This window comes from Sus scrofa, chromosome 18, assembly GCF_000003025.6.
Source record: "Sus scrofa isolate TJ Tabasco breed Duroc chromosome 18, Sscrofa11.1, whole genome shotgun sequence".
NCBI classification, from domain to species: Eukaryota; Metazoa; Chordata; class Mammalia; order Artiodactyla; family Suidae; genus Sus; species Sus scrofa.
In genome coordinates this window covers 2906619-2933940 of record NC_010460.4, presented here as the reverse complement: position 1 = coordinate 2933940, position 27322 = coordinate 2906619, and the positions used below count along the sequence as shown (strand labels likewise).

The window sequence follows — 27322 nt, the reverse complement described above, 5'->3', positions numbered from 1 at the left end:
ATTAACCACTGAGCCACGACGGGAGCTCCCTCCTCTGGGTTTCTTGGTTGGAGGAGTCGGGGGTCCGAGGGGCTGGTCCCTGGGGGCCGTGTTCCGTGTCCTGGCTTCTCTCTGAACTGCCTGCTCTGCTCACGTTCACCACCACCCTCAGACCCTCGCTGTCTCCCCACCGCTTCCAATCAGCTGCCTCCCAACATGACCGCAGGTCCTCCCACCTGCCTGGGCTGGAGACCCCCTCGAGGGGGCGCCCACAGCCCCTCCGGCCCAGACCAAGCCTCCCTGGGCCTGTGCAGGTGGGGGTGGCATGAGCACTTTCTTGGCTGAGTTACGCCCTTGCAATAACACTGCACCATCAAAACAGCCACAGCAAAACCATGCTTACAGGGGGCAGCGCGGGGAGGCCGGGGTCTGGGGAGCCAGGCGGAGGCGAGCAGGAGTCTCGTCCTCGGCCCGCGTGGTCTCAGGAAGCCAGTGAGCCCCTCCAACCCAGGTTCCTGCAGCCCCTGGGGCCATCGGGTGCAGGGGCTAGTCGCCGGAGCTCCTTGCCCCAGGCTGAGCTCAGCAGGTCCTCAGCCACGGGCCCCTTGCCATCCCCCAGGGACGGTCCTTTCCTCTGCTCACGGCCTGCTCATAGGGGAGGATGAAAAATTGTGGCCGAGAATGGGTTTTTTTTTAAGCCCTAAGAGATAATACCTCGCGTGGTTTTATCTCTGCTTCGTATTTTAAACGGAATCTAAGCTTACAGTTAATAAAATTGTAAGGATGTCTTCCACTATGCTTTCTCGTTTTTATGTACTTTATAAATCAAATTTATTTATTCATAGTCCTCATTTAAGGGGGGGAGGAGGAGGGGGTGGGAGGAGGGGAGAACAGGATGGACCGAGGTGCCCTGGAGCCGTCTGCATCCCAACACGATGACGCAGTGACACTGGCTGCGGCGGGACAGGCGTGAGCCCGGCCCCTCCCCAGGTCCCAGGCTCCGAACCTCGGCGGGACTTTCCGTGGTCTGTGAACAACGCAAAGGCCCAGAAAGGCCTGGACCAGAGTCTGGCCCCCCGTAGCTTTAGCACCACACGCAGGGCCATCCCGCCTCACTTGGAGTCCCTTTCCCTTCCTCCTGCGGCACCATCTCTGGGCAGGTTTGATGAATTCACTGAGAGACGCCTGTGCTTGGAGGGAGCGCCGGTGCCATCAACTGTGGCGTTTCCTCGTCTTAAGGGCGTCTCCTGCTCTCTCTCTCTGAGTTTAGTGACCCTTGCACCCGTGAGCTGGGATGAGCAACCAGGCAGAAACTGTGCTGAGGGGAGCCTTTTACAGGCGCCACGTATAAGCTAGAGAAACGGCGGCGTCCAGAATGGCCCGTTCTCTGCCCTGACGTCCAGAAAGCAAACGTGAAGACGGAACCTGACCTGCTCACGCCTCTCAGAGCTTGGCTTTGCTTTGGACCCATGGCTGCACCCCTGTAGCCCCGTGCCCTGTCCTTCCCCATTCGACGATGCCCACCGCAGCTCCCCGGCGCAGGTCACAGTGTGCCCGCAGCTCCTGGCCAGCCCTGGTCCCTTCTCTTCATTCCCTCTGCCTCTTGCAACTTCCCAGCACCAGCCACGTGTGTGAGTTTCAATTTTCTGGTAGACAGGTTTTAAAAAGTTTAAAATATGGGTGAAACCAACATTAGTCTTATGGGTTATTTAACCTAATATATCCCAAATATTATCATCTCAACATATAATAAAAATAGATGTTTGGAGGATCTATAGGATATTTTACGTATTTTTTCCCATTCTGAGCTCTTGAAAGCCAGGGTGCACTTTACACCTGTCAGCCCATCGCAGTTTGGACGGGCCAGATTTCAAGGGCCCCAAAGCCTCGTGTGGCTCGTGGCTGCCGTACTGGGCAAGTATCTCTAGTCCATGTCACCAGTTGTTACGGCCTGGATGCTTGTGTCTCCCCGAGCTCATATACTGAAGCCTTAACCCCCAAGGTGATGGTATTTGGAGATGGGACTTCGGGAGGTGATTAGGATTAGCTGAGGTCCTGAGGAGGGGATCTTATGATGGGATTATAAGAAGAGATGCCCCGTTTGCAGCCACATGGATGGAACTAGAGACTCTCATACTAAGGGAAGTAAGTCAGAGAGAGAAAGACAAATACCGTATGATATCACTTATATCTGGAATCTAACTTATGGCTCAAAGGAACCCTTCCAGTGAAAAGAGAATCATGCACTTGGAGAAAAGACTTGTGGTTGCCAAGGGGGAGGGGGAGGAAGTGGGAGGGATTGGAGCATGGGGTTAACAGATGCAAACTATGGCCTTTGGAACAGAGAAGCAATGAGATCCTGCTGTGTAGTCCTGGGAACCATGGCTAGTCACTTATGGTGGACATGATACTGTGAGGAAAAAAAAATGTATACGTGTATGTGTAACTGGGTCACCTTGCTGTACAGCAGAAAACTGAGAGAACACTGTAAACCAGCTATAATGGAAAAAATAAAAATCATTTAAAGACTAAAAAATAAATAGGGGAGTTCCCATTGTGGCACAGTGGTTAACGAATCTGACTAGGAACCATGAGGTGTCGGGTTTGATCCCTGGTCTGGCTCAGTGGGTGAAGGACTCGGCGTTGCCGTGAGCTGTGGTATAGGTCGCAGATGCGGCTCAGATTCCGCGTGGCTGTGGCTGTGGTGTAGGCCGGTGGCTATAGCTCCGATTAGACCCCTAGCCTGGGAACCTCCATATGCCAAGGTAGCGGCCCTAGAAAAGGCAAAAAGACAAAAAAATAAATACAAATAAATAAATAAGTTATTGAGGTCTTCTAAAAGGGAGAGAGAAACACCAGAGCCACGTGCTCCCTCTCTCTCTGTCTGTAACGCCCCCCCCCCGCCCCCGCCTCCTTTCTCTCCCCCCCTCCACCCCGCAGTGACAAGGTGGCGTCCGCAGGCCAGGAAGGAGATGCTCACCAGAAGCCAGGCCTGAATCCCTGATCTCGGCTTCCAGCCTCCAGGACCTGAGAAACGCGCGTCCACTCTGAAAGCCACCCCGGCGAACACAGGCTCCTGCCCGGCAGCTGGGCCGGGGATACAGGTCCCACAGGACAAAAGCTCCCAAACAGTCAGCAACACAGAGCTCTCCCTGGGGAACGGGGGCCGGAACAGGGGGGCTGGGCTGAGGCTCGGGGACCGGAGCCCTGGGCTTCCCCACACCCCCCCCCCAGGAAGCCCCGGGGCAGAGGGACGTCCCCAGCTGTCCCCAGCATCTCCCCGCTCAGTGGGGACACAGGAGACCAGCCGTGCTCTATGTCCAGTCTTACTGTTTAAACCCTACGCGTTTGGTAAAAAGCGCCCGAGAGCCCCAGGGAAGCAGCTGAGCCACTGAGAGGGACATGGGGACCAAGGAATCCAGGCGGAAATGGGATTATCTGGGATCAGGCAAAGGAAGCCACCGCTCCCAGTGCAGCAGACCGCCTGGAAGGCTCCACGGTGGCGGTGCTGCTGCAAGACCACCTACCACCACGCACAAGGGCCCCGTCCCCGGGAAGGCCATCCCGACGCCCAATGTCGCCTCGACCGGGCATTCACCTTCCCCCGCTGTTTCAGGTGCCCCTGGGCCACGTGTTCATTTGGTCGGCACGTTGTCACATGCTACCTTTTCCCACTGATAAACCGTAAAAGAAGGAAAGGAAACAAGAAAGACGCCCGGCCCTGGAACCATTTAAAAAATAAATGACCTGCTCAGTTCTGACCTAAGTGACAGGAGAGTCCCAAACATTGTCAAGGTCAGGATTTTGAGTGTAAAAAGGAAACCTGGAGAATTTAAAAAATGAAACAAAGCAAAACAACACTTGGCTGAAATGACTGTCATCAGCCATCACACCAGTGGTTGGTCGCTACGGACCGGGTTAAACCACATCAAGGGACTCCCAAGCTTCAGAGCCATAAAAATAGAGGGAAATGATTAACCAAAATAATTAGAAATGCCTGGCAAGGTCAAGGTACCAGGAAAGCCCTGAGGGAGAAGGACAGGAGGACCCTGGGACCAAGCTGAGCACAACCTGAAACATCTAACATGCAGCTGGCACGGGAGGCCGAGATCTTGAACCTGTGCCCTGGCCCTGACGACAGAGTTAAATCCAGAGCAACCAGGCTAACCCTTAATACCCTGAAACAACGTGAACCAGCTCTGAATCTTCCGAGGCAGCAGGCCCAAGCTCCTTTGAGCCACGTGGACAAGAGTGAGGCTGGAGGAGAAAACAAGCTACGCACGGTGCCAAAGGCCTGGAGACTGACCGACTCTGAGACGAGGGCGAACAACCGCCACTGACTCGAGAGCCGGCCAGAAGCAGCTCCAAGAGGCTAACCCACAGGAACATCGCCCGGCCACTGGGCCAGGGCAAGGCAGGGACGCGGCCACACAGGAGTCGCAAAGCTGTCCGGCCCTGCAGTCTGGGGACCGCTCCACCACCTGCTCCCAGGGGCCAGTCCAGCCAGCGCGGTCCGGCTCCCCAACCCAGCACTTGGCTCGCAGCCCCAGACCGGCCCCTCCCCAAGCAGGCCAGCCCAGGAAGGGTGAGTGTGTCCCACGTGCCCTCGTCACCTCCTTCTGGAGCCACGCCCCCCCCCCCCCCCGCCCCCTGTAGAAGCATCCTGTCTTTGCCTGAGGACACGGGGCCAGGGAGGGGGTTCTGGGTGTCTCCAGGCACAGGCTTGTCCCTAGAGACCTCGGGAGCCATCCTTCAGGGGAGGCACCTGTTTTTTGTTTTGTTGTTTTGGGTCTTTTTTTTTAATTAATTAATTAATTTATTTATTTATTTATTTATTTTTGGTCTTTTTGCCTTTTCTAGGGCCGCTCCCACGGCATATGGAGGTCCCAGGCTAGGGGTCGAATCGGAGCTGTAGTCACCAGCCCAGCCAGAGCCACAGCAACATCAGATCCAAGATGCATCTGTGACCTACACCACAGCTCACGGCAACGCCAGATCCCCAACCCACTGAGCAAGGGCAGGGATCGAACCCGCAACCTCATGGTTCCTAGTCGGATTCGTTAACCACTGCGACATGACGGGAACTCCTTGTTTTGGGTCTTTTTAGGGCCCCACCCACGGCATATGGAGGTTCCCAGGCTAGGAGTAGAACTGAGCTTCCGCTGCAGGCCTACACCACAGCCACAGCAACACCAGATCCGAGCGGCATCTGCAACCTACACCACAGCTTGTGGCAATGCTGGGTCCTTAAGCCACTGAGCGAGGTCAGGGATTGAACCTGCATCCTCGTGGATACTAACTGGATTCTTAACCTGTTGAGTGACCATGGGAACTCCATAGGCAACAGTTTTGCTTTTTATTTTTATTTTTTAATTTAAAAAAATTTTGGCCATGCCCACAGCATGCAGAAGTTCCCCAGCTAGGGACTGAACCTGCATCACTGCAGCAACCTGACTCCTTGCAAGGACAATGCTGGATCCTTAACCTGCTGCTCCACAGGGGAACACTCAATTTTACCTTTTTTTTTTTTTGCTTTTTAGGGCTCATCCATGGATATGGAGGTTCCCAGGCTAGGGGTCTAATTGGAGCTGTAGCTGCTGGCCACAGCCATAGCAACACAGGATCCGAGACACATCTGCGACTTAAACCACAGCTCATGGCAACGCTGGATCCTTAACTCATTGGGCGAGGCCAGGGATCCAACCCACAACCTCACGGTTCCTAGCTGGATTCGTTTCCACTGTGCCACAACGGGAACTCCCCAGTTTTACTTTTTAATAGGGATCTTTCAGAGACACTATGCTTTAACGAAAGGACAGTTCCCAATGCTGTGAATTTCAGACATGTAACAGGTCCAGTGGTAGAAATTCTCTTGGGATAAATAGACTCCTTGGATTTTTTCAAACCACAGTATAAGACTGGCCCTGCCTAGTTATAGTTGAATAAAGAATTTGGCTAATTCGTGCAGAGAAATGTTCACATTAATTTCATGAACTATTTCATCTTAAACTTCTATTTACATCACGATTACTTTTTGATTATGAAAGTCATGCAGCAGCAGTATTAAAAATTTTTAATGAGGGAGTTCCCTGGTGGCCTAGTGGTTAAGGACCTGGCATTGTCACTGCCGTGGCTTGGGTCTGATCCCTAGCCTGGGAGCTTCCACATGCCATGGGCAAGGCCAAAAGGAAAAAAACTTTTTGTGTGGAAGTGTCCTTTAAATTCACCCCTAAGATATACAGCTGAAGTTTACACTGATATTCTTCTAGATCTTTCTCTGGATGTGTGCACGTGCGTGTACACGTACATGTACAAACACATGTATAGACAGTAGATAGAGACGTGTAGACAGTTGTGAACATGTATAATCACAATAAGGAAACTACTCCAAGGTCCAATTTTTCAGGTCACTTTTCTAGGTCAATGCAAAGGCAGAGCTTCACGCCTGTGCAGGAAACGGAGGGATGGGTGGGGACAGATGGAGACAGATGACCTACTGTTGCTCAAGGAGTCACGGGGCTACAGCAGGTGTGTGCCTCCCCCACTAGAGCAGAGAGAGCCCTCAGGGGGTGTGCGTGGGCTTGGTCTCGGGAGACAACGATAATATTTTCTCAGTGATTCATGGCATCTGGGCCCAGGCCACTAATCTCCTTCAAGGGCGAGGAGGTGAGCCAGCTGAGCCACAGAGCTTGTCGGAGTGTCAGGCTGGGTGCAGGGACCTGCAGCTCCCTGTCCATCCACAACTCTGGGTTCCTGGTGCCAGGAGCGCCCCCTCGGGTTCCACTGGAGCCAAACACTTCCAGGATCTCGAGACCTTCTCCAGTGTCAGGGACGTGACACTGGAGTGTGTTTAGTGTGAATTCTCTGCAGGTCCTTCCCCGCTCAAACCCTGATGATTGGGGGTGTGCAGGGCACACCTCGTGCTGGGGGAGCACAGCTGCTCCCTTGAGTTCCTGGTGCCCAGGAGTGGCCCTGTAAGAGGGGAGTCTCCGCAGCGTGACCCCTCCCTTCAAGGTGGTCAGTCGAGGGACGGCCTGAGACAGCCCTATTCAGATGTAAGAATTAAGTGTGGCATTTAGTGTGCAGCCAGCCACCAGCGGGGTGAAGGGTGCTCTCGCCAAACTCCGAGGGCATCGGAGGGGCCCATCTGGAACTCTGGAGCAGCCAAGGCCCAGCTTGGCACCCACAGAGCACTGTGGCAGCTTAGGTGGCAGATCTGCCCCGGGCCATGCCCTCAGAAGCTGTCCTGTGAGGTGGAAGCACCTGTGCCTTCTTTATCACCAACATAATTCTCCCCACCAAACCCCACCCCCGCCAACATACACACTTAGGACAGATGCCAGCCGTCCCTGGCCCCAGTTCCCAGTCCATCCTAAATCTCAAAGGCGTGTATCTGCAGATGAGAAAAATCTTAAGGACATGAGGCCTCTCGACCAGAGCCCAAATCGAAATTATCTTTTTCCAAGGCTGACCGATTGTCAACCACCCATCAGGAGGTTCGACTGTACAACATCGGGAGCCTGTGTGATGAAAGCTTACTGGCGCAGGCCTCCTTTCATTGGGCAGAACAGTAGCAACCATCTCTTCCTGGTCAGGAACCATGAGGTTGCGGGTTCGATCCCTGGCCCCATGGGTTAATGATCTGGCGTTGCCGTGAGCTGTGGTGTAGGTCGCAGACGTGGTTCAGATCTGGTGTGGCTGTGGCTCTGGCGTAGGCTGGTGGCTACAGCTCCGATTGGACCCCTAGCCTGGGAACCTCCATATGCCACGGGAGCGACCCTAGACAAGGCAAAAAGACAAAAAAAAAAAAAGAAGAAGAAGAAATCCCTTCTCTGCTTGGATGAACCAGAGTTGTCTACTGTTGCTCACAAGCAAAGCCCTTCATCGGTAAACCTTCTCCATCAAGACCAACACATTCGGCTTTCATGTTCGGTCTCGGTTTAGGCATTTCTCTGCACAATCTAAAGTGTGGGACGCGGCCGCCTCTTGCCCCACGGAAGAGGCCACGTGCTGCCTCATCAGGGGTCACGAAGGCAGAGCCGGGAGCCGGTATCTGACACGACCTCAAAGAACGTCACGCTTGCCGCTGTGCTGGCCTTTGCTCCCGAAGGAGAGAAACGGTAGACAAAACACCTGTCCGCCCGTCCAGGTCTCTCCACGCTGCCGCCACGTCCGCGAGCGGAGGCCAGAGGCCGGGGCCTGGGCCTGCACGTCAGCCCCGTTTTGTCCGAGGGTGGCTCGCTTGTGCCTCCATTCTCACCCCACACCGTAGGAAACACCCCAAACTTCCACAAAGGTCCTCGCGTGGAAACAGTTTACTGTCGCCGCCCGGCCCTGCTCCAAGGACGGTCCTGCCCTTGTCATCCTGTCTGGGGATCCGTGCCCGTGGCCCGCCAAGTCCCTGCATTGAAGTGAACTCCGTGCAGAGACACAGGGAGGAGAGGGCGGCTCTGTCGCCCACCCGCCCCGCCTCCGGGAGTGAAGCCAAGCTAGACAGCGGGGCCGGCACTCGGGGTCCAGACCCCGTTCTGGTCTCCTGAAGCCACCTGGCCACGGGGCAGAGCTGGGTTCCACGTGGTCGCAGCAGGGACTGGGGCCCACAGTCCACCATCCGCCCGGCTCCACGTCTGGCCTGAGCCGCCACGGTGCCACCCCCACTATCCACGGCCAGGAATCCCCTCCATTCCTGCCACGGGTGAGCCAGGGAGTGGGCGGGACGCCCACAGGGGTCCCCTCCGGGAGCCCGGGCAGTGACGGGGCCCTGTGCCTGAGGGTGTGTGTGTGTGGGGGGGGGTGTCCTGGGAAGGAGGTGGCTGCGAATAAGAGCCTCCCCAGAGCATCACAAGTCACCGCGAATGTGACCGTCAGTCCCGCTGCCCTGAGCACACGGGCATTTCTCTTACTCACTTGTTATCTCGCACGCACCCCACACCTTGCACACGCGCCCATGCACGTAGTCACACACCGTGAAGCCTCTCCTGCACAGGTGGGCTCTCTCTGCCTCCTCGACGCCTGCACACACGGGCGCGAACTGCTTGGAGCAAAAACCCTGACCTGGTCCTGCTGCAGAGGCTGAGGAAGGGCTGCAGCTGCTGCTCAGGGACTGGATCAGCTCCCCTTTGCGGGGGGATGTGTGGGGTGGCTGGCGCGTCCCCACATTCCTAGCGCTCAGCGCTGCTAGGCCCTGGGCCTCAGCCCACACCCCCACCAGCCCACACCCCCAGTTAGAGCTAGACAGGTACTAGGGAGCCTCGCCGGGTGAGCGGATCCCTCAGGACAGAAGGGCGAAGGCACTCTGGAAGCTTCTCCAGACCATGAGCGATGCTTAAGACAAGAGTAAGGTGCTTCTCCCCAAAAATATAAGAGTTGAAAGAAGACACAAAGCTCTGAAACTACAAACATACAAGCAGTGTAGACACAAAGGGCCCTCTCCTCCTCCAGAGCGCTGCCCGGGGCAATGGCAGGGGGCGCTCTCCCGCGCACAGGTGTTGGAAGGAACGCCACCTGCGGTGACTGCATCTGCCCGGGCTGACTTCACGGAACGCAACCAAGCCTTCCCAAGCTCTTGCTCAGGACTGAGATCAGCAAAACTCACAGAGCGTAATGGGATGAGCACCAAGTTTGGAACCAGAAAATCTTTTTTTTTTTTTCTTTTTGTCTTTTTAAGGCCACCTCCGCAGCATATGGAGGTTCCCAGGCTAGGGGTCGAATCGGGGCTACAGCTGCCAGTCTCCACCACAGCCACAGCAACGCAGGATCCAAGCCAAGCCTAAGCCACCAAGCGAGGCCAGGGATCGAACCTGCGTCCTCATGGATACCAGTCAGCTTCGTTTCTGCTGAGCCGCGATGGGAACCCCTGACCCAGAAAATCTTGATGCAAACCCTGCTGGCAAGTCTCTTCCCCCTTCTGAGCCTGTGAGCTCAACGCTATCCGCCTGTTTGCAAAGGTCAGTGTGAGGTCCAGCGAGGAAGCTGCCTGCAGGGCTGGGCCCTGTGCTTGGTGCCCTTGAGTTAGTGGAGAAATGCACTAGCCATGCCCGACCTAACTCGAGACCTGACCGCCCAGGGCTGAGGAGGGTCCCACAGGGAAGTGACGGGTCGCGGCGAGGCTGGGGAGACGGAGAAGCCGCCTCCAACACGGTGGTGCTGGGTGCCGTGGGGGAGGGCTGCCAGGCCCCTAGACAGAGCCGGTTCTGGTCATGGTCACGAGAAAGCCAGGGGGCCATGGAGATGGCCCAGTTCTAGTCGCTCTGCTCAGGTGCCATTCCAACCCAGAGAGTCTCAGGCCAGGGACATGTACACCCACATGCGTGTTTGCACACGCACACACACGTATCCCACACGTGTGTCCACACACATTGTGCCATGTGTTTCATACGTGTTGCACACATCCATCTGCATGTGTGGACACACTATGCACACACGTGAGCACGCATACATGTATACACAGGCACACATGTCCATATACACGCAACATACATGTGCGCACGTGGGCACACATACGCACACAGCACATATGTGTGCACCAACACGAGGGCACATGTGGACACCCAACACACAGGTACACGGCACACATGCAAACTCATTCACACACATACACACTTACACACATGCACACAATACATGCACGCATGCACACCCATACCTGCACAACACCGCACGCACACACCGAGGATGCTTTGCAGAGGCAGGGTTGCTGTTTGACGAGAGAAGTGGTTAATTTGGGGAGTTACACTGTGCATGTAAATGAGGCAGAGAAGGGGAGGCAAGGACCCCCCCCCCCACGTACCACGACAAAGAACTGGTAATGCCCACAGTGGGCAGTGATGTCCTCCTGCCACCATCCCACGGTCTGCCAGTCCTCATGCAGGCGCAAGGCAGCCTGACTCCAGATGCGGCACCCACGCCCTCTCTCTCGGCCCCGCCCTCTCCTGGCGGCTGCCCCGCCCCCTGCTTTGCACACTCAGTCACAGACTCCCTTGAAGCCGGCACAGAGGCACAAACCACGCACCGCAAACCATGCCAACTTCTCGGCCAAGAAGAGCAAGAGGCTGTGTCTGGGTTTCCGCGCCAAGTCCCTCTGTATTAGGTACAATCTCGTGGTGCCCCTTGAGGTTCTGCTTCAAAAAAATGATCCTTTTGTAAAAAATACTGCATTAAAAACAGTCCTTTAGGAGCTCCTGTGGTGGCTCAGTAGGTTAAGAACCCAGCTAGTATCCATAAAGATGAGGGTTCAATCCCTGGCCTCACTCAATGAGTTAATAACCCTGTGTTGCTGTGGCTGTGGTGCGGGCCGGCAGCTGCAGCTTCAATTCGACTCCTAGCCTGGGAACCTCCATATGCCGCGGGTGAGGCCCTAAAAAGAAAAAAATACATATAGTCCTTTGGGGGAGTTCCCTCGTGGCCTAGCAGTTAAGGACTCGGTGTTGTCAATGCTGTGTTGTAGGATCAATCCCCGGCCCGGGAACTTCTGCATACCTCGGGTGCAGCCAAAAAAAAAAAAAAAAACTTCCTTTTGATAGATTCTGAATGCAAATGGCCTCTTGTCCAGGTGACATAGAATGTTAAGGACGCATATTACAACTTCCTTTTCGTAACGTCGGCTTAGGTTGTTAAAGATCACAAACGGTTTGTTTTTCATCTTGCAGATTTTGTAGCGTCCAACACCGTAACCACGAACCCTGCTTCTGTGTTTATTCACTGGTTTATAGTTAATTTATTACCCGCTCCCTCCAGGTAGGCCTGATAGATTTTCCGATTCTTAGGCCCCTGATGGAGGGCATAACGCTGGGGAACGTCTCTGTGAACGGATGCCCCCTCGTCTTATACGGCCTTGAGAGGAAAACCGACGGACCCATTTCTGGCCCAGGAGATGTACGTGAAAGTGGGGCTTCCAGGAAATCTTCACTTTCCTGAAATGAAGGGCCCAAAACAGTTCACTTAAGCCTTTCTTTCCCTTCCCCAGTTATCACTGGCTGGAACTCGTGCACGATGCCCAGAGTTCTGCAGCCTTGTTGAAACCATGAGGCGATGGACAAGTACCACGTGACAAGCTCACACTCTAGCAACGGCCGAGGGCTGGATGTTGCTCCTCCAGATTCCCGGTCCACTCACCTCCACTCTGCTCAGGGCCCTAAGAGGCCGGCTGAGTGGCCCGCATCAGGCCTTCCTTCGTCCCTGGCTTCCAGCTGGGTTCATTTAAAGAGGAAGGTGGGAGGCACCGACGGGAGAGAGGAGGGAGGGAGGAAAAGAGGTTAATTTCCTGCTCCTCCCTGACCGCGTTCCTCTTCTGAGAGCCCAGCTCCTCCCAGCAGCCCAGCAGCAGCTGCAGCCACAAACCTCTCCACATTCTGCGTGCGGCCCTGCTGCCCCAGCCTCGCGCCGCCAGGCCGGGGGTGGGGGCTGCTGCCGGGATGCTCCTCCAGCCAGCAGCGGTCTCCCCGAGCCTTTCCCACCCCAGAGAACCGCCCACGCCTTTCCCAAATCCTCCTCCCCCACCCACTGGAGAGTATTATCTCTTTTCTTCCTTTCTTTTCTCTTTTTGTGCCGGGACCCTGAGAGCAGCTCAGAAAGAAAGAGCTGGGTGCCCCCATCATGCTGAGCAGTTGGACCCATCCTGGGCCACCTGCCTGTGGACCTCGTGTCGTGGCGCCAACGCGCAAACCGTCGTGATTTCTCTCACCCAGTGTGGTTTGCGCACACCCGCCACGGACCACGTTCGCAGCTCGTCCAGCAGCAGATGACTAAGAGGGGGTTCTGCCCTCCAGGGGACAGCCTGTCAGGGAGTGGAGACACGGAGATCCATTTCTAAGAGATAAGGCTGTTTCTGTAACAGTCCTATTAGAGAGCTGGACCACAGGGGCTGCGAAGGACGCCGGCGAGGGGACGGTCACAGCAGAGAAGCCGCATCTGAGTGTCAGCACGGAGGGCACGGCAGGTCCACCCTGCTGAGGGGCAGGTGCCTCCCCATCGCCCTTCCGTAAAACGTCCTGTCCCTGTAAAGCCTCCGCCCGCCCGTGGTGTTGAGGGAATTCCTGCAGGGCGTGTGTGCCCTGCGGTGGCAGCAGGACGGCGCTGGCTGCAGTCAGAGGCAATGTCTAGGGTGGCAAGCCCCAGCCCAGGGAAGTCCTCGAACAGGCGTATCTTTCTTGGGGATGGAAATAGGTGTGTGTGTGGGGGGGCTCTGAGAGAAGGCTGCGCCTGGTCAGTGGGGACCTGCTGTGCAGCACAGGGAACTCTACTCCATGTTCTGTAATAATCTACGCGGGAAAAAAGAATAGATAAATGCGTAACAGATTCACTTTGCTGTACACCTGAAGCTGACCCAACATTGTATGTCGGCTGCCCTCAGGGAGTTCCTGTGTGGCTCAGGGGGTTACGAACCTGCCTAGTATCCATGAGGATGTGGGTTCGATCCCTGGTCTTGCTCAGTGGGTTAAGGATCTGGCGTTGCCGTGAGCTGTGGTGTAGGTCACAGACGCGGCTCAGATCCCTCATTGCTGTGGCTGTGGCGTAGACTGGCAGCTGTAGCTCTGATTCGACCCCTAGCCTGGGAACCTCCATATGCCCCGGGTGTGGCCCTAAAAGAAAAAGAAAAAGAAAGAAAGAGAGAGAGAGAAAGGAGGGAGGGAGGAGGAGGAGCACAGGCGGGAGAAGCTGCGGATACCTGAGCTCCTCAGATAATGGGTGTGGTGTAATATTTCACTGGAAAAGAGATTTCCTAAATGTGCTTTAAAGAATCAAAACCTTTGGCCAAGATAGTTCTCAAAGGAAATGAATGGATTCAGCCCTGGGAAGACCCTTAAGTCGATGGGAAAAGACGACCAAAAAAAGGGCTCTGAAGCTGGGGAAACCCTGACCCACGTCCCCCCAGACGGGCCTCGTTGAGGTTGCACAGCGGCCGCTCTCCTCTGGGCCTCCCTCCTCCCCTCTCAGTGGAAACAGGCTTTTAAGTTTGTGAACACTGATCCGAAATCGAGGCGACAGAAGCGGATTCTGTGCCAAGAAACCTTCTGAAACAGCCAACGCTTTTGGAAATCAGTCAATATTTTGTTTTTCTCAATTAAGCTTAGGGAGAGAGTCCACGTCTTCCAGGGGTCAATGACACCTGTGTGGCAACGCACAGGGACTGACATCAACCGCCCCAGTGGCCGCCACGTTTCCGTTCTGAGAATCGGCCCCCACTGGCCCCCCTGCAGCCCCCACCCCTCTGCACCCGAAGGCATTGAGTGTTGAGGTGTCTTCCTATGAACACGACGCGGGGGCTCAGACCGTGGGGAGAGGGAAGGAGGGAGCTGCTCTCCATCATGGGGTCCGGCTGGTCCCCCCTTGTGTGGGGTCAGAGCAAGGCAGCTCCAAGCTCCAGGGGCAGCGGCCGCCACCCAGCAGGAACTGCTGAGCACCTCTTGGTGGCAGGTACTGTGGGGAGCCCCCGAGGGCTAAGGCGCAAACCCTGCTTTCACAGGGCTTACGGTTGACAGGGAAGCACCCATGTACCTCTAATGCTGATCAACGCGAGCATCAGAGAACTGTGACAGGACCCTCCCTTCCCCACAGGATCCCAGGGGGACAGCGGAGCTGAGCCTTGAAACGGCATGCACCTCTCCCAGGCTCCACTCCAGAAGCGCAGCCTCAATAATGACAAATTAAATCTGAATTTCTGCCTCGTCAGATGCCATAGCACACAGCAAGCTGGGCGTCGCTCGGTCCTAATATTTAACACCTGCTGATAATTATTTGTCTCCTAATGTGCTTCCGCCGAGGGAGCTCATTAAGGACCGAGCCGGAAGGGGTCCCCGATGACCTGCTGGTTGCTGATTTGACTACGTGCAAGACATAAACACGCCAGTGACGCACGGGCACTCTTGACTTTCTAATCCACAAGGAAATAAGTGACAGACAAGGATTTCTGTATTCTCTCTCCGCTTGATTTGTCGGGACCTGAGAGGGGGAAATCCAGGAAAAGACATGGCCGAGGGACAATAGTATAATATAGCTTTTTGGATGAATATTTTCGTTCAAGAGTTTATGCTTATGGAGCCAGTGCTCAAGTGCATGCAACAGAAGACAGTCACAAAGAGAACTCGAAGGCTTATGATGCGGAGTCTCCTCAAGCGCGGTCCGGGGACCAGCAGCGCAGCCTGGGAGCTCCCTGGGCCCACGGGAGCCTGCAGGTTGACAAGGTCCCCAGAGGATGCGAACCCTCAAGTGTGAGCAGCCCTGTTTTAGAAAGCAGCGGTGGGTGGAGTTCCCGTCGTGGCGCAGTGGTTAATAAATCCAGCTAGGAACCATGAGGTTGCAGGTTTGATCCCTGGCCTTGCTCAGTGGGTTAAAAATCCGGTGTTGCCGTGAGCTGTGGTGTAGGCTGCAGATGCAGCTCGGATCCCACGTTGCTGTGGCTGTGGTGTAGGCTGGTGGCTACAGCTCCGATTGGACCCCTAGCCTGGGAACCTCCATATGCCAAGGGAGCGGCCCTAGAAAAGGCAAAAGACAAAAAAAAAAAAAAAAGGAAAAATAAAGAAAACAAAAAGAAAAAAAAGAAAGCAAGCAGCGGTGGGCGGTGGGGACACCCCCGTCCCCCCCACCCCGAGCAGTCCCCACCTGTCACTCAAGGGGTGCCTCCTGCCAGCTCGCCGGTGTTGTGGGAAGAGGACCCCGTGACCACTTCCTGGAAGGCGCCCTTACTCGAATGTGCCATGTTGACTCGCCCTCGGTTCAGGGAAGGGACCCGGGGGGTCAATCAATAATGCTGAGCCAAACTCGAGCTCTGACGCAGCCACCCAAGGTCACGACCAGAGAGCGGGCAGGACGGGGATGCCTGCCAGACACGCGTGGCTGATGCCCATCCTCAGCGCCGCTCACACCCCCAGGTGCCACTGGCAGGCACGTCCGATACAGGAAAGCTGCTCTGCTGCGTGAGAGGAGCTTTTATTTCTGCAGCTACCCTTCTACGCCGAGAGATGGCAGAGGGGGCAGCGGGCTGCAGCGGAGAGGCAGGGGGGCTGGGGGCACCGAGCTGGCCCCAGGCCTCCCCAGGGGTCTGCACGCCCCCTCCCCAGGGTGCAGGACCCCTGCGAGATGAATTCTCTCGAAAGCGCCGAGCCTGCCAGGCGGTACAGGCGGTGAGCGCTGAGTCAGAATGTCCACTGAGTGTGGATCTATTTAGTGGGGTGAAAACAGTTCCCTTAGAAGAGGGAGCAGCCACCAGAACGTCAAACTCAACATGCAGGACGGACCGGGGGTCTATAGCACGAGCACAAGATCACACAAATGTTTCTAGCCTTACTTAACATTTTCCAATAGTGTAATTATAGACACACCCTTTTGTTTTTTTTTTTTTGCTTCGCCCAAGGCGTATAAAATTCCTGGGCCGGGGACTGAACCCCTGCCACACCAGCGACCTGAGACGCTGCAGTGGAAACGCTGCACCCTTAACTTGACACACCCCAGGGCACACCCATATATTCTTATATCCTCTGTGAGGGAGTTTATGCGAAAATGCTTCAAACACTGGCAGTCAAGAATGGACGGAGCAATGGAATCGGACTCAGAGCTGAAAATGGCCTTCGGCGGCGTCTGATGACTTCTGGACCGTCTCCTGATGTTTGGGGAAACGGAAGTTCAAAGAAGTTTATGACTTATTCCAGGGCGCGTGATGAGTGGCTGCGTCAGAAGCAGAACTCAGAACATCTGATTCAGAGGCTGAACGGCCCCCGCAGCCACGCAGCCCTTAAAACCACACGCACACAGGCCTCCTGTAAAACGGCCTAGTAAAGGACACGAATACACGGAAGACGACTCGTGGACACAGTCAAGGGAGGAACTGAGAGAAATCCTGCTGTCCCGACATTCCTCTCTGTCAAAGGCGAGATAAGGGATATTCCGAATTAAACATTCAATTTTCCCTGCAAGCGTCTCGTGTCTGAAACCCATTGACTTAAAACATATTGGAGCTTTGGAAGAAATGCACTAGAAGCAGAAGTAGTTTACATCAACTATAAGTTTAAGCCATAATACAATATTTACTATCCAACATAGCACCCAGAACGTCGGGTAGGCGACCGCAGAAGACTTGTGCCAAGACAACGCCCCGAACAGATGGTCGAAGGCGGTGCATCTTCTGGGACCTTTCAGGAAGGCAAATGCCAGGGCCCCCTTCTCTCGATGCGACAGGCTGAGGGCGGGCAGGGCCCAGAGACCTGCATTCGCACGGTCTGTCTCCTCCCCCGTGGGGTGTTCCAAGGCCGGCTCAAGTTTGAGAACCTCTGGCCTGATACAAAGGAGGTTTCTGCCTCAGGAAGCAAAGAGACAAGCACTGCTCCCGTCGGGCATCTTCCATGTACCTTCCCGGGGCCGGAGGATACCCCTTCCCGGCCTGAATCCTCAACCACACGCGCGCCCACGAAAACCACAGGCGTCTCCCTGGTTACTACTGTCGTCACGCAGGTCAGTGACTGAATCATTAGCAACGAAATCGAGAGGAACCCATTTTCGACCACCATGCGTTACTAGCATCAGGATGGGGTACGGAAAGACCAGGGTACCACAAAAACAGGGATGAAATAAATGTTGCCTCACTCCGCGTCAAGCGTTGAAAATTAAGGCTCTGATCGCTAAGAACACTTGGAAAATTCTTAGGGTTCCCAGGGAGACAGGGAGTGGTTTAATGTGCCAGGACCCGGGTGCCCCCTCCCAGGTCACAGCAACCAGGCCCTATGTCGTCATCGCCTGGGGGCTTGCTGGGAATGCAGAGTCTCAGGACGCCCTCCCCCCCCAGGCCCAGGCATCAGAATCTGCCTCCAACAGGACCCCCTGGGCCTCTGCGTTCACATTAGAGTTCGAGAAGCAATACATTGGATGAGGCTGGACAAGCACTTGCTGAAGAGGCTGGACTTCCTACTCTTGCCATTTTAGGCAACAAAAAACCAGCTGCTGTCCAAAGAGGTCTGTTATTATCCACAGCAACAATACTGAGCGATTCTTAAATGCTTTCTGTCAGTGCGGCATTATAATAGGCTTAGAAAGAAAGAAGGAAGGAAGGAAGGAAGGAAGGAAGGAAGGAAGGAAGGAAAACTCATTTTATCCTTCCTAAATGGATTGCTTTAAATTCAAATAGCAACTGGCCACCTTTTCACACCACGCGAAGGTGGTTTTAAAGGCTCTTAAAGAAAGACATCTGTACCAAGTGCCTTTCTTTCTATCTTTCTGTCTTTTCTGGGGCTGCTCCTGCAGCATATGGAGGTTCCCAGGCTAGGGGTCGAATCAGAGCTGTAGCCGCCGGCCTACGCCACAGCCACAGCCACGCAGGATCTGAGCCGAGCCTAACCCACTGAGCCAGGGATTGAATCTGCAACCTCATGGTTCCTAGTCGTTTCCACTGTGCCGCGAAGGGAACTCCCAAATTTCTTTAAACTAGGGAAAACGTGAAGTTTAGAAGCCCGCGGGGAGAAAGGTTTTGAGGTGCACGCGAGACAGGTGCAGCCTCTCCGCACAGAAGAGGGGCGAGGACGAGAGCTGGGTGGGGAAGTGAGAACGAGGCGTGCTCCCTGGGTGTCAGCCAAGAGAGGATGGAGCCTTCACCCCAGAGACCGGAAGCAGCCACAGCGGTTAATTCTGCAGCCACCCCGGGCCAGGCCGGGGGGAAAGCGGCCGGCAGTGGGGCTGAGCTACCGAGCAGCAAACAGGAAGACCCTCCGTGTAGCAAGCCTCCCCCGCCCCGCACTGTGTTGCTTCCCAGGGATAAGACATGGGAAAGCTGACGGCTTTTTGCAAAAGATGAAAACCCATGTTTTATGGAGAAGAGACTCAAGGCAGCCCTGCCGCGCGGCCGGCCTTCTCGGCTGGGAGGCTGGGAAGCTGTTCCCTACGCAGAGTAAGCGCGGCTGTGATATTCTCTCCGGTAAGAAAAATGCTGCGCTGGCTCCTGCATTATTGATGGCTTTCCTAGGGGCTGGCCTGTTATTCTGATGCCTCTAATAGTTTCATCTTTTCATTTGCTTGCAGGTTGCTGGGTTGTGTTTTCTGACATAAGCCCTAGAACACGAGTCATCTCCTTGGCACCTTGCTGGTGAATCAAAGCTGTGTGTAGCCTTGGTTGAAGAATCAAATGTATGGACTTGCACGAATGTAAAAGCCTCCTCCAGCCTTATAAATAATGCTCCGTCTCAAATGCGCTTCTTACAGCACACCTTTCAGAACCAGTTCAGATCAACCACAGACTTGCAGAGACAAGCCTCACACACACGCTGCAGGAAGTGCCCTCTTTGCTCTCGACTGTGCCGCCACCACCCAGTCCGCGCCAGCTACACTTTCGGGGTGCCCATGGCAGAGCTGTAGCCAAGTAGAGAGGGCCCAAGGGCCGCCCACCACCACCCAGGAAACGGCTTCGTGTGGGTCCCGCTCTGGTGCCTCCTCCTCGTCGTTGTCGTCTTTTTTTTTATGGGACGTGGACGTTCCCAGGCCAGGGGTTGAATCCAAGCTGCAGCTGTGGCAACGCCGGATCCTTCAACCCACTGTGCCAGGCCAGGGATTGAACCCGCAGCTCCACAGCAAGCTGCTGCAGTTGGATTCCTAACCCACCGCACTCCAGCGGAAATTCCTTTTTTTTTTTTGGTCTTTTTAGGGCCGCATGTGCGGCATATGGAAGTTCCCAGGCTAGGGGTCGAATAGGAGCTGTAGCCGCCAGCCTACACCACAGCTACAGCCACACCAGAGCTGAGTCTTGTCTGTGACCTACACCACAGCTCACAGCAACGCCGGATCCTTAACCCACTGAGGGAGGCCAGGGATCGAACCATATCCTCATGAATACTAGTCAGGTTCGTTAACTGCTGAGCCATCACGGGAACTCCTGAGAATTCCTCTTTATAATGTGTGTACCTGGTCAAATAAACACCCACAACTAACTCGGCATAGATGTAACACGCATGACCACTGTGACATAAGGAGGGTGGGGTAGATGGCTTCTTTCTACAGTTGCAAATTTTTCCATTTATGTTATATAATAACTTTAAGCTCTAAAGAGACAGTGGCACGTGAAGGGTATGCATTATAATCCCGAGAGCAACCGCTAAAAAAAAAATGCAAAAAAAATCTAACTCCAAAGTCAACAGATAAATTAAAAAGAAATTCTAAGAATCAACCAATTCGGGCAAAAAAAAAAAATCAGAAGACAAATGACAGACTTCATGTCATGTGAATAATTACAATAAATTTTAAAAGGGAGACCTAGGAGTTCCCATCGCGGCGCAGTGGAAATCAATCTAAGAACCATGAGGTTGCGGGTTCAATCCCTGGCCTCGCTCAGTGGGTTAAGGAGCCGGCGTTGCTGTGAGCTGTGGTGTAGGCCAGCAGCTGTAGCTCCGATTAGACCCCCTAGCCTGGGAACCTCCATATGCCGCGGGTGCAGCCCTAAAAAGGAAAAAAAAAAAAGTGCGACCCAAAAATAAGCTGCCTACAAGGACGTACTTTATTTTGGAGCTGAGCCTGCGGCACGTGTTTGTTCCCTGGCCAGGGATGGGATCCGCACCACAGCAGCAACCCAAGCCACTGCAGTGACAATGCTGTATCCTTAAACTGCTGCACCACCGGGGAACTCCTAGGGGTACACTTTAAATGAAAACACAGACAAGCCGAAAGTAAAAACCTGGGGAAAGGCACACCATCCATCGCTATATTAACATCAGGTCAAAGACAGTTGATGGAGCTCCCGTGGTGGCTCAGTGGTTAACGAATCCGACTAAGAACCGTGAGGTTGCGGGTTCGATCCCTGGCCTTGCTCAGTGGGTTAAGGATCCAGCGTTGCCGTGAGCTCTGGTGTAGGTCACAGACGCAGCTCGGATCCCGCGTGGCTGTGGCTGTGGCGAAGGCCGGCGGCCACAGCTCCAATTCAACCCCTAGCCTGGGAACCTCCATATGCCGCGGGAGCAGCCCTAGAAAAGGCAAAAAGAAAAACAAACGATCAACAACAAAAAAAAAACCACAGTTGAAAACGAAGACTGTCACCAGAAACAAAGAGGGACATTACATAATAATAAAAGCATCAATTGTCACGAAGTCCTAAATGTGCATGAGCTGGAGAACAGAGCTTGGAAATACGTGCAGCAAGAGAGACAAATGGGGGAAGCGGAGAGGTGCCCAGGCGCCTACACACGTACTGCTGGTGCAGAGACACGGGCTGCACGAATCGCCCACAGGTGACAAGAAAAACCCTCTCCCCCCTGGGCTCAGAGGTCCCGACGGGATCAGGGGACTCAGCCAAACAGAGGGCGTTCTCCACTCCCCACCCCTGGCCACTAGTACCGGGTGTGAAAAAGTCCCAGGTGGGTTCCTGGTGGTACGTGTGGGTGTAAAAGGCTTGTGGTTCACAGCTGCGCATGGGCCATGCAGGTGAGCTGACGCCGAGCCTGGCACGCAGGTGCCCTGGAGGCGGTCTGTCTTCTTACAGGTGCAGGTATCGCCTCCTTCGGTGAGGTCCCAGGGCACCCCCACACCCAGGCTCCTCGTGGCCCTTCCCCCCCTTTGGGCGAGAACCTCTGAGCAGAGAATCACAGTGACCCTGAGTAGGTGGCGGCTCCGTTCTTAACGTTCAGAAGTGTCACACGGCACCCTCTGTACCCAAGAAGGAAATTCGTTACCAAAGCACACTGACGAAGTTACCATTTGCTAAATTACAATTCCCCAAATTGTCCTTATTGCAAAAAGGAAGCGTTCCATTGGCAGACTGAATTGCTTGTCTGCAAAACTGAAGACACGGCAAAAGCAAAGTAACTGCAACCCCAGGGACGCGTCCCTAGCCTGTGCTCAGCCATAAGCTTTATTTACACCGTCCTATTTTGAAAGAGCCACTGAGTATTTAAAAGTAGAAGCCGTTGCAAGGTTTCTTGTTAAACCCCCGTTTAAGCGATTTAAGCTCAGCTCTGATTTAAAAAAAAAAAAAAAACAGAGGAATAGGAAGTCTTTGCAAGTGAAAAGCAGAACAAGAGCCGTTTGTCCCAGAATGAGTGACGGGAGAGGCGGAGGGCTGGCGAGGTCACCGATTAGGTTGCTCACATCTGAGGGAGCCGGGCCGCCCGGCACCAGCGATAGGAGCCGCTAAGGACGATTAATTCCACAGGCAGAAATCAGACCGACTGGTAACTCGTGATCAAGAGCCGCACACATGCGCCTGTACAATTGAATTACTTTATCAGAAAGTGCTGGAACTTATCCTAAGGAAAAAGAAGAAAGGTATAATAATAAAGTGTAACTGTCTTGAGCAGCGAAGATATTTGTTGAAGCTTTGTTTCTGATACTGAAAAACCGGAGGCCGTCTATAAACGTCCCATGATGAGACAGGCTGAGAAACACATGCACACACACCTTTGCCCGGGACATGGTTGAAAATGTATGTTTCTTATCCTGAATGACATTTACCCGGGATTGTTGGGAGGAGGGAGTAAGCTGAGAACCAAGAACAGGATTTCAAGTATAATTGAGTCCAAGGAGTAAAATCTTGGCTGTAAACTGACTCGCCTGAGTTACACACATGAAAGCATCTGGTTGTGCAGGTCCTGAAATGCAATCCATGACTGGCCCTGGGTGGGGGGATTATAGATGATTTTTATGTTCCTTTTATGTCTTACTTCCTTACGTGACCATGAGTTACGTAATTATCCACACACGTGACAACTTTAGGGCGACTCATCAGGGCATGTCCTCCTTCACACATCCTCAAGTTCTTTATTAAATTCTCGATTCCAGTGAAGTGCTCACGGCTGGCGATGGTGAGCGTATTTCACAGGCTTCTGGCCGTCTGTGCGTCTTTGTGGCGTCGTCCAGCGTTTAGCCACGCTGCTGCTAAAACCTGGTCCAGGTCCCTACGTGGCCAGCCACCTTCCCCCCTTAGCCTGGCAGATGTTCGCGCCGAAGAGAAACCCCCTCCGTCGTCCCTCCTGCCCTCTCCCCATCCCGCAGCCCGACCTCCTCCACCTCCAGGACCCGTGCTCCTGAGCTGGATGGCAGTGCCCCCCCCAAGACCCGCTGAGACCCTCACGGCTTCCTTCTGCCTCCCCAGGAATTCCAGACCCCTTCCCTATGAGGCAGCTGGACCAGACTCATACCCAGGCAGCCTCTGTCTTCTCTGTGCTGCCACTGTCACCCACTTTATCCCTTGGGGCCCTGTCTCAGACGCCCCCCCCCCAAGCTCCCCCCAAACCTGGCTGAAAAACAGGATGTCACTTTTTTTCCACTTTTCCTCTTTCTTGTGAATCTTGATCAGGGACGCACAGCGAACATCTTTTTTGGTTTTAAAGATATTTTTTGCCAAGAGCCACAGGGCAAGTGACGAGGGAGGCACTGACAGAGTGGCTGTCCCCAGGCTGTGACCCTCGCTCATCTCTGAGGCAGGCCTCCCCTTTGGTTTGAGCACCGGGGCCTCTGCCACCGCCACCGCTAGGCACCGGTGAGGGCAAGACGGGACCCCTGCTCCCTACATACCTTGCCGGGCACGCGGCAGCAGCTGGGCTGTGCTCCCTGAGACCTTCTGGGGAGGGTGGCTCACCCCCAGGGGTCACAGCACGCCCCCCCTCCAGCTGCACCCGGTCCAGGGGACGGAGGGGAGAGAAGGCAGGGTTGATAGGGATGGAGCAGGCACAGGTGGTTGTAGCCGCCTCAAAGGGGGGTCACAGATACCGAGGGAAACCTGCCAGGAGCCCACTGGTGGTTCAGGAAAGCCATCAGCACAAGGCAGGCTTGCTTCGCAGGTGGAGGTAGGAGAACTGCCTCGGGTCACTGGGTGGGGGCTGGGAGGAGGGCTGCATTCAGATTCAGACCCAGGGCAGGAGTCTGAGGACCGCCCCTCAGCTGATCTGAATACACACCTGACCCGATGCTAAGGAGGCGCTGCGACTCCCAGAAAGGAAGAGGCGGCCCTTTCCGACCCCCACTCCCCTGGAGGATAAAACTGCGGCCCACCGGACCCTCCGGGGCAGAGCCTCCTCGCCTGCCCGCTGGCGCCTCTCACAAACGTCCTATCCTAATAAATCTGCCTCGTGCCCATCACTTTGTCTCTCGCTGAATTCCTTCTGCGCAGAGACATGAAGAACCCGAACCTCAGGGAGTCCAGACACAGGGTGAGGGATTCTCATTTAAAACCGTGGGTTCGAGTCCCAGTCTGCGTTCCGGCTGGGTTCCGGCCGTCAGTGCCGTCAGTTTCGGAGTGAGCCCCTCCCTCTACCCAGAGTGCCCAGGTCGCAGCTGCCCTCCAGTCCCCAAGCTGAGCCCTGTCCACTGGGTGCGGCCTGGCTCCCCGGACTCTTCATGCTGCTCCTGGCCTCAGCCCCTCCAGGCCTCCAGACTGTGCCAGTCGGATCACCTCCCAAGGCAAACTGTGAACTCCCGGGACGGGACACGGACACGGCGCATCCAGCGCCACCTCCGCTCAGCCGGACCCTCAGCTGCAGGCCACTGCTCGATGTGACTCGGGCAGGCACACGTGGGTCAGGGCACTGTGCGGAGCGTGACAGCAGCACCCACCCGTGGGGTCCGCGCCAGAGCATGGCAGCTCCCAAAGTGGCTTATAAGTCATCTTAGGTACTGCTTTGTAATCCGTGTCCTTTGGATGCTGTGGTGACAACAGTACAGTCTTTGGCATTCCCTGCAAGGACACGGCAAGTGGCCACAAACACATCTGCTCCTGGGCAGAGTCTGCTTTGTTACACATGTCACGGCAAAGCACCTAGGAAAAAAACAGCTTGAGCTTGAATGTGAACTTGAACACGATGTACGGATGAGGGTTAAACTGAAGCTGCGGTAACGGGGCCATGAAAGCTAACTGACAGGGAGAAGCTCAGCTCTCTCCTGAAACCTGTGCCCCCTCCCGACAGTGTCACCTCCCGTCCACACCCTCTGCTGCCGCAACCGGCAGAGACTAAGAAGGGACTCAGAAAGGCACTTTGTCTTAAGAGATGACCCAGAAGTTGCCCGCCACACGTCTGCTCACGTCCCATCAGCCCCGTGAACGCACCTGGGCGCAGGGGGCCTGGAAAACATTGTCAGGGGCCATCTAAAATTCAGGGGGTCCTGATGCTAAATTTCCATTTTTAAGGAGTTTCCGTTGTGGCTCAGCAGTAGGGAACCCCACTGGTAGCTGTGAGGATGAGGGTTCGATCCCTAGTCCCGCACAGTAGGTTAAGGATCTGGCGTTGCCGTGAGCTGTGGTATAGGTTGCAGACGCGGCTTGGATCTGGCATGGCTGTGGCTGTGGTGCAGGCCGCTGGCTGCAGCTCCAATTCCACCCCTAGCCTAGGAACCTCCATATGCTGCGGGTGTGATCCAGATAAAAAAATAAATAAATTTCCATTTTTATGTATCTTCTAACGTACATGAGATATTAGTCCAGCAATACACGTGTAACTTATGCCTCCACTACCACACGTATCTGGAGCGGAAGCTCACCCTGGTTTAACCAACAGGAACATGCGATGACGAAAGGTCGGCTCAGGGGGGACCTGCTTTGGGAAAGGCCCTGGTGTCCTCACTTGCTACGAGTGGTGACAACCCCCCCCCATAAAAAGGTCTGCAGACGTCAGCTCAGAGGATAAAGGCAAAGCCACTTGCATGACCGTCGGGGTTCAGCCCAACCAACTCCCCCACTTCGTCATCACTCTCCCACCCCCCAGCCCAGCTCAGACGTTTGGAGCTCATGCCCCCTTTGCTGTGTGACAGGCTGGAGCCCCTCAGCCCTGGGGGCCTCGTGTGTGAACCCCTACGAGGAAGCCTAGCACACACAGAGCAGCCCTGGCTCCTCCTGTCAGTGCAGTCCCGTCCCCGAGCCTCAGGTCACGGGGCCTGCGAGGCTCTTGGGATGGGACGTTACCCCGCATGATCTGGGTGGTCCCGAGAAACCACCAGGGTCCTCAAAGTGGGGGGGGGGCTAGAAAAGTCAGAGGAGGGGCCGCGAGGACAGAGCAGGGGCCGGGCTGATACAGGCAGGGGCCTCCACCGGGGGCGGGGAGAGGACTCTCCCCACAGCCTCCGAAGGAACACGGCCTTCAGGGCCTTGAGTTTAACTGGCTGAAGCCCATCCCCCAGAAGTCCAAGGTCAACACGGTCGTCCTCCGCCGTTAAGCATGAGGGTCTGCTACCACAGCCCGAGGTCCTTCTCTCCAGCTCCTGAGCTCCTACAGGACTTCCCTGTCTGGAAGCCGCCCAGTACACTCTGTATACAGTACACTCTGTATACAGTGTGTACAGCAGGTGCTCAACGAAGGCTTGTGGGATGCCAACAACGGGGGGTGGTGGGGAGGGCACCAACTGCCGGCTCAGACAGAGCTGAATGTGACCCCCTGGCTCAGCCACTCGTGATGTGCAATGGCTTTGAGCAAATTTCTTTCTTTTTTTTTTTTTGTCTTTTTAAGGCCCCATGGAGGTTCCCACACTAGGCGTCAAATTGGATCTGTAGCCACCAGCCTATACCACAGCCACAGCGACGCCGGATCTACACTGAGTCTGCAACCTACACCACAGCTCACGGCAATGCCGGATCCTTAATCCGCCGAGCGAGGCCAGGGATCGAACCTGCAACCTTGTGGTTCCTAGTCGGATTCGTTAACCACTGCGCCACAATGGAAACTCCAGAGTCAATGTCTTCATTTGCCAGATAACAGATGTCACCTGTCTTTCAGGGGTTTGTGAAGGTTAAATGACAGAGGCCACACTGGGCACGTGTATTTGGACAAGAAGCAAGGACAGCAGGGCTGCGAGGGAGGCACGATGAGCCCCCCTGGCCCCCGAACAGGGGGCCGCAGACACTGCGCGGCCCTCCCACCCCGACTCCACCTCCCGCTGCCCTCAGCTCCCCGCAGAGACCCCATTCTCGGCCTCGTGCCCGCCCCCTCCCACTTCCCTGGGCCTTGGCAAGACCTGGCTGTCATGGGACGTGTCGTGCCTGGCTGTCCCCAGGGGAACGCCCACTCCCACAGACCTCAGTCCACGCCTCCGTCTTCGCTTCCCGGGGCGGCTCATGCCGGGTGACGAGAAACGACAGTCCTGGAGGCAGCGAGGCGTCAGCCCCTTTCAGCTGCTGGGGCTCCCGGGTGCCTTGGCGTTGCTGGCTGGCAGCGGTGTCAGTCCCCTCTGTCCCCATCACGGAGGGGCTTCCCTGCGCCTTCTGTCTGGTCTCTGTCCCTCGTCTCATGGGGACACAGCAGTCACGCTGGGTGAAGGGCCAGCCCTCCCCTGGCGCGACCTTTTCCTGACTTATCACAGCTGCGGTGACCCAGTTTGCCAAATAAGGCTGCATTCGGAGGTCCCAGAGAGGACACGACTCAGGGAGACACTGTCCAAGCCAGCAGCCCTCCTTGCC

General features: G+C 55.2%; 1 long non-coding RNA gene across 1 annotated transcript; it reads right to left on the bottom strand.

Annotated features, from left to right (window-relative positions):
* On the bottom strand, positions 22848–27029 carry LOC110257512. Its single transcript, XR_002340231.1, has 2 exons — positions 26942–27029; positions 22848–24694 (listed from the first exon to the last, which is right to left on the bottom strand). It is a non-coding gene; the product is annotated as an uncharacterized LOC110257512 (long non-coding RNA).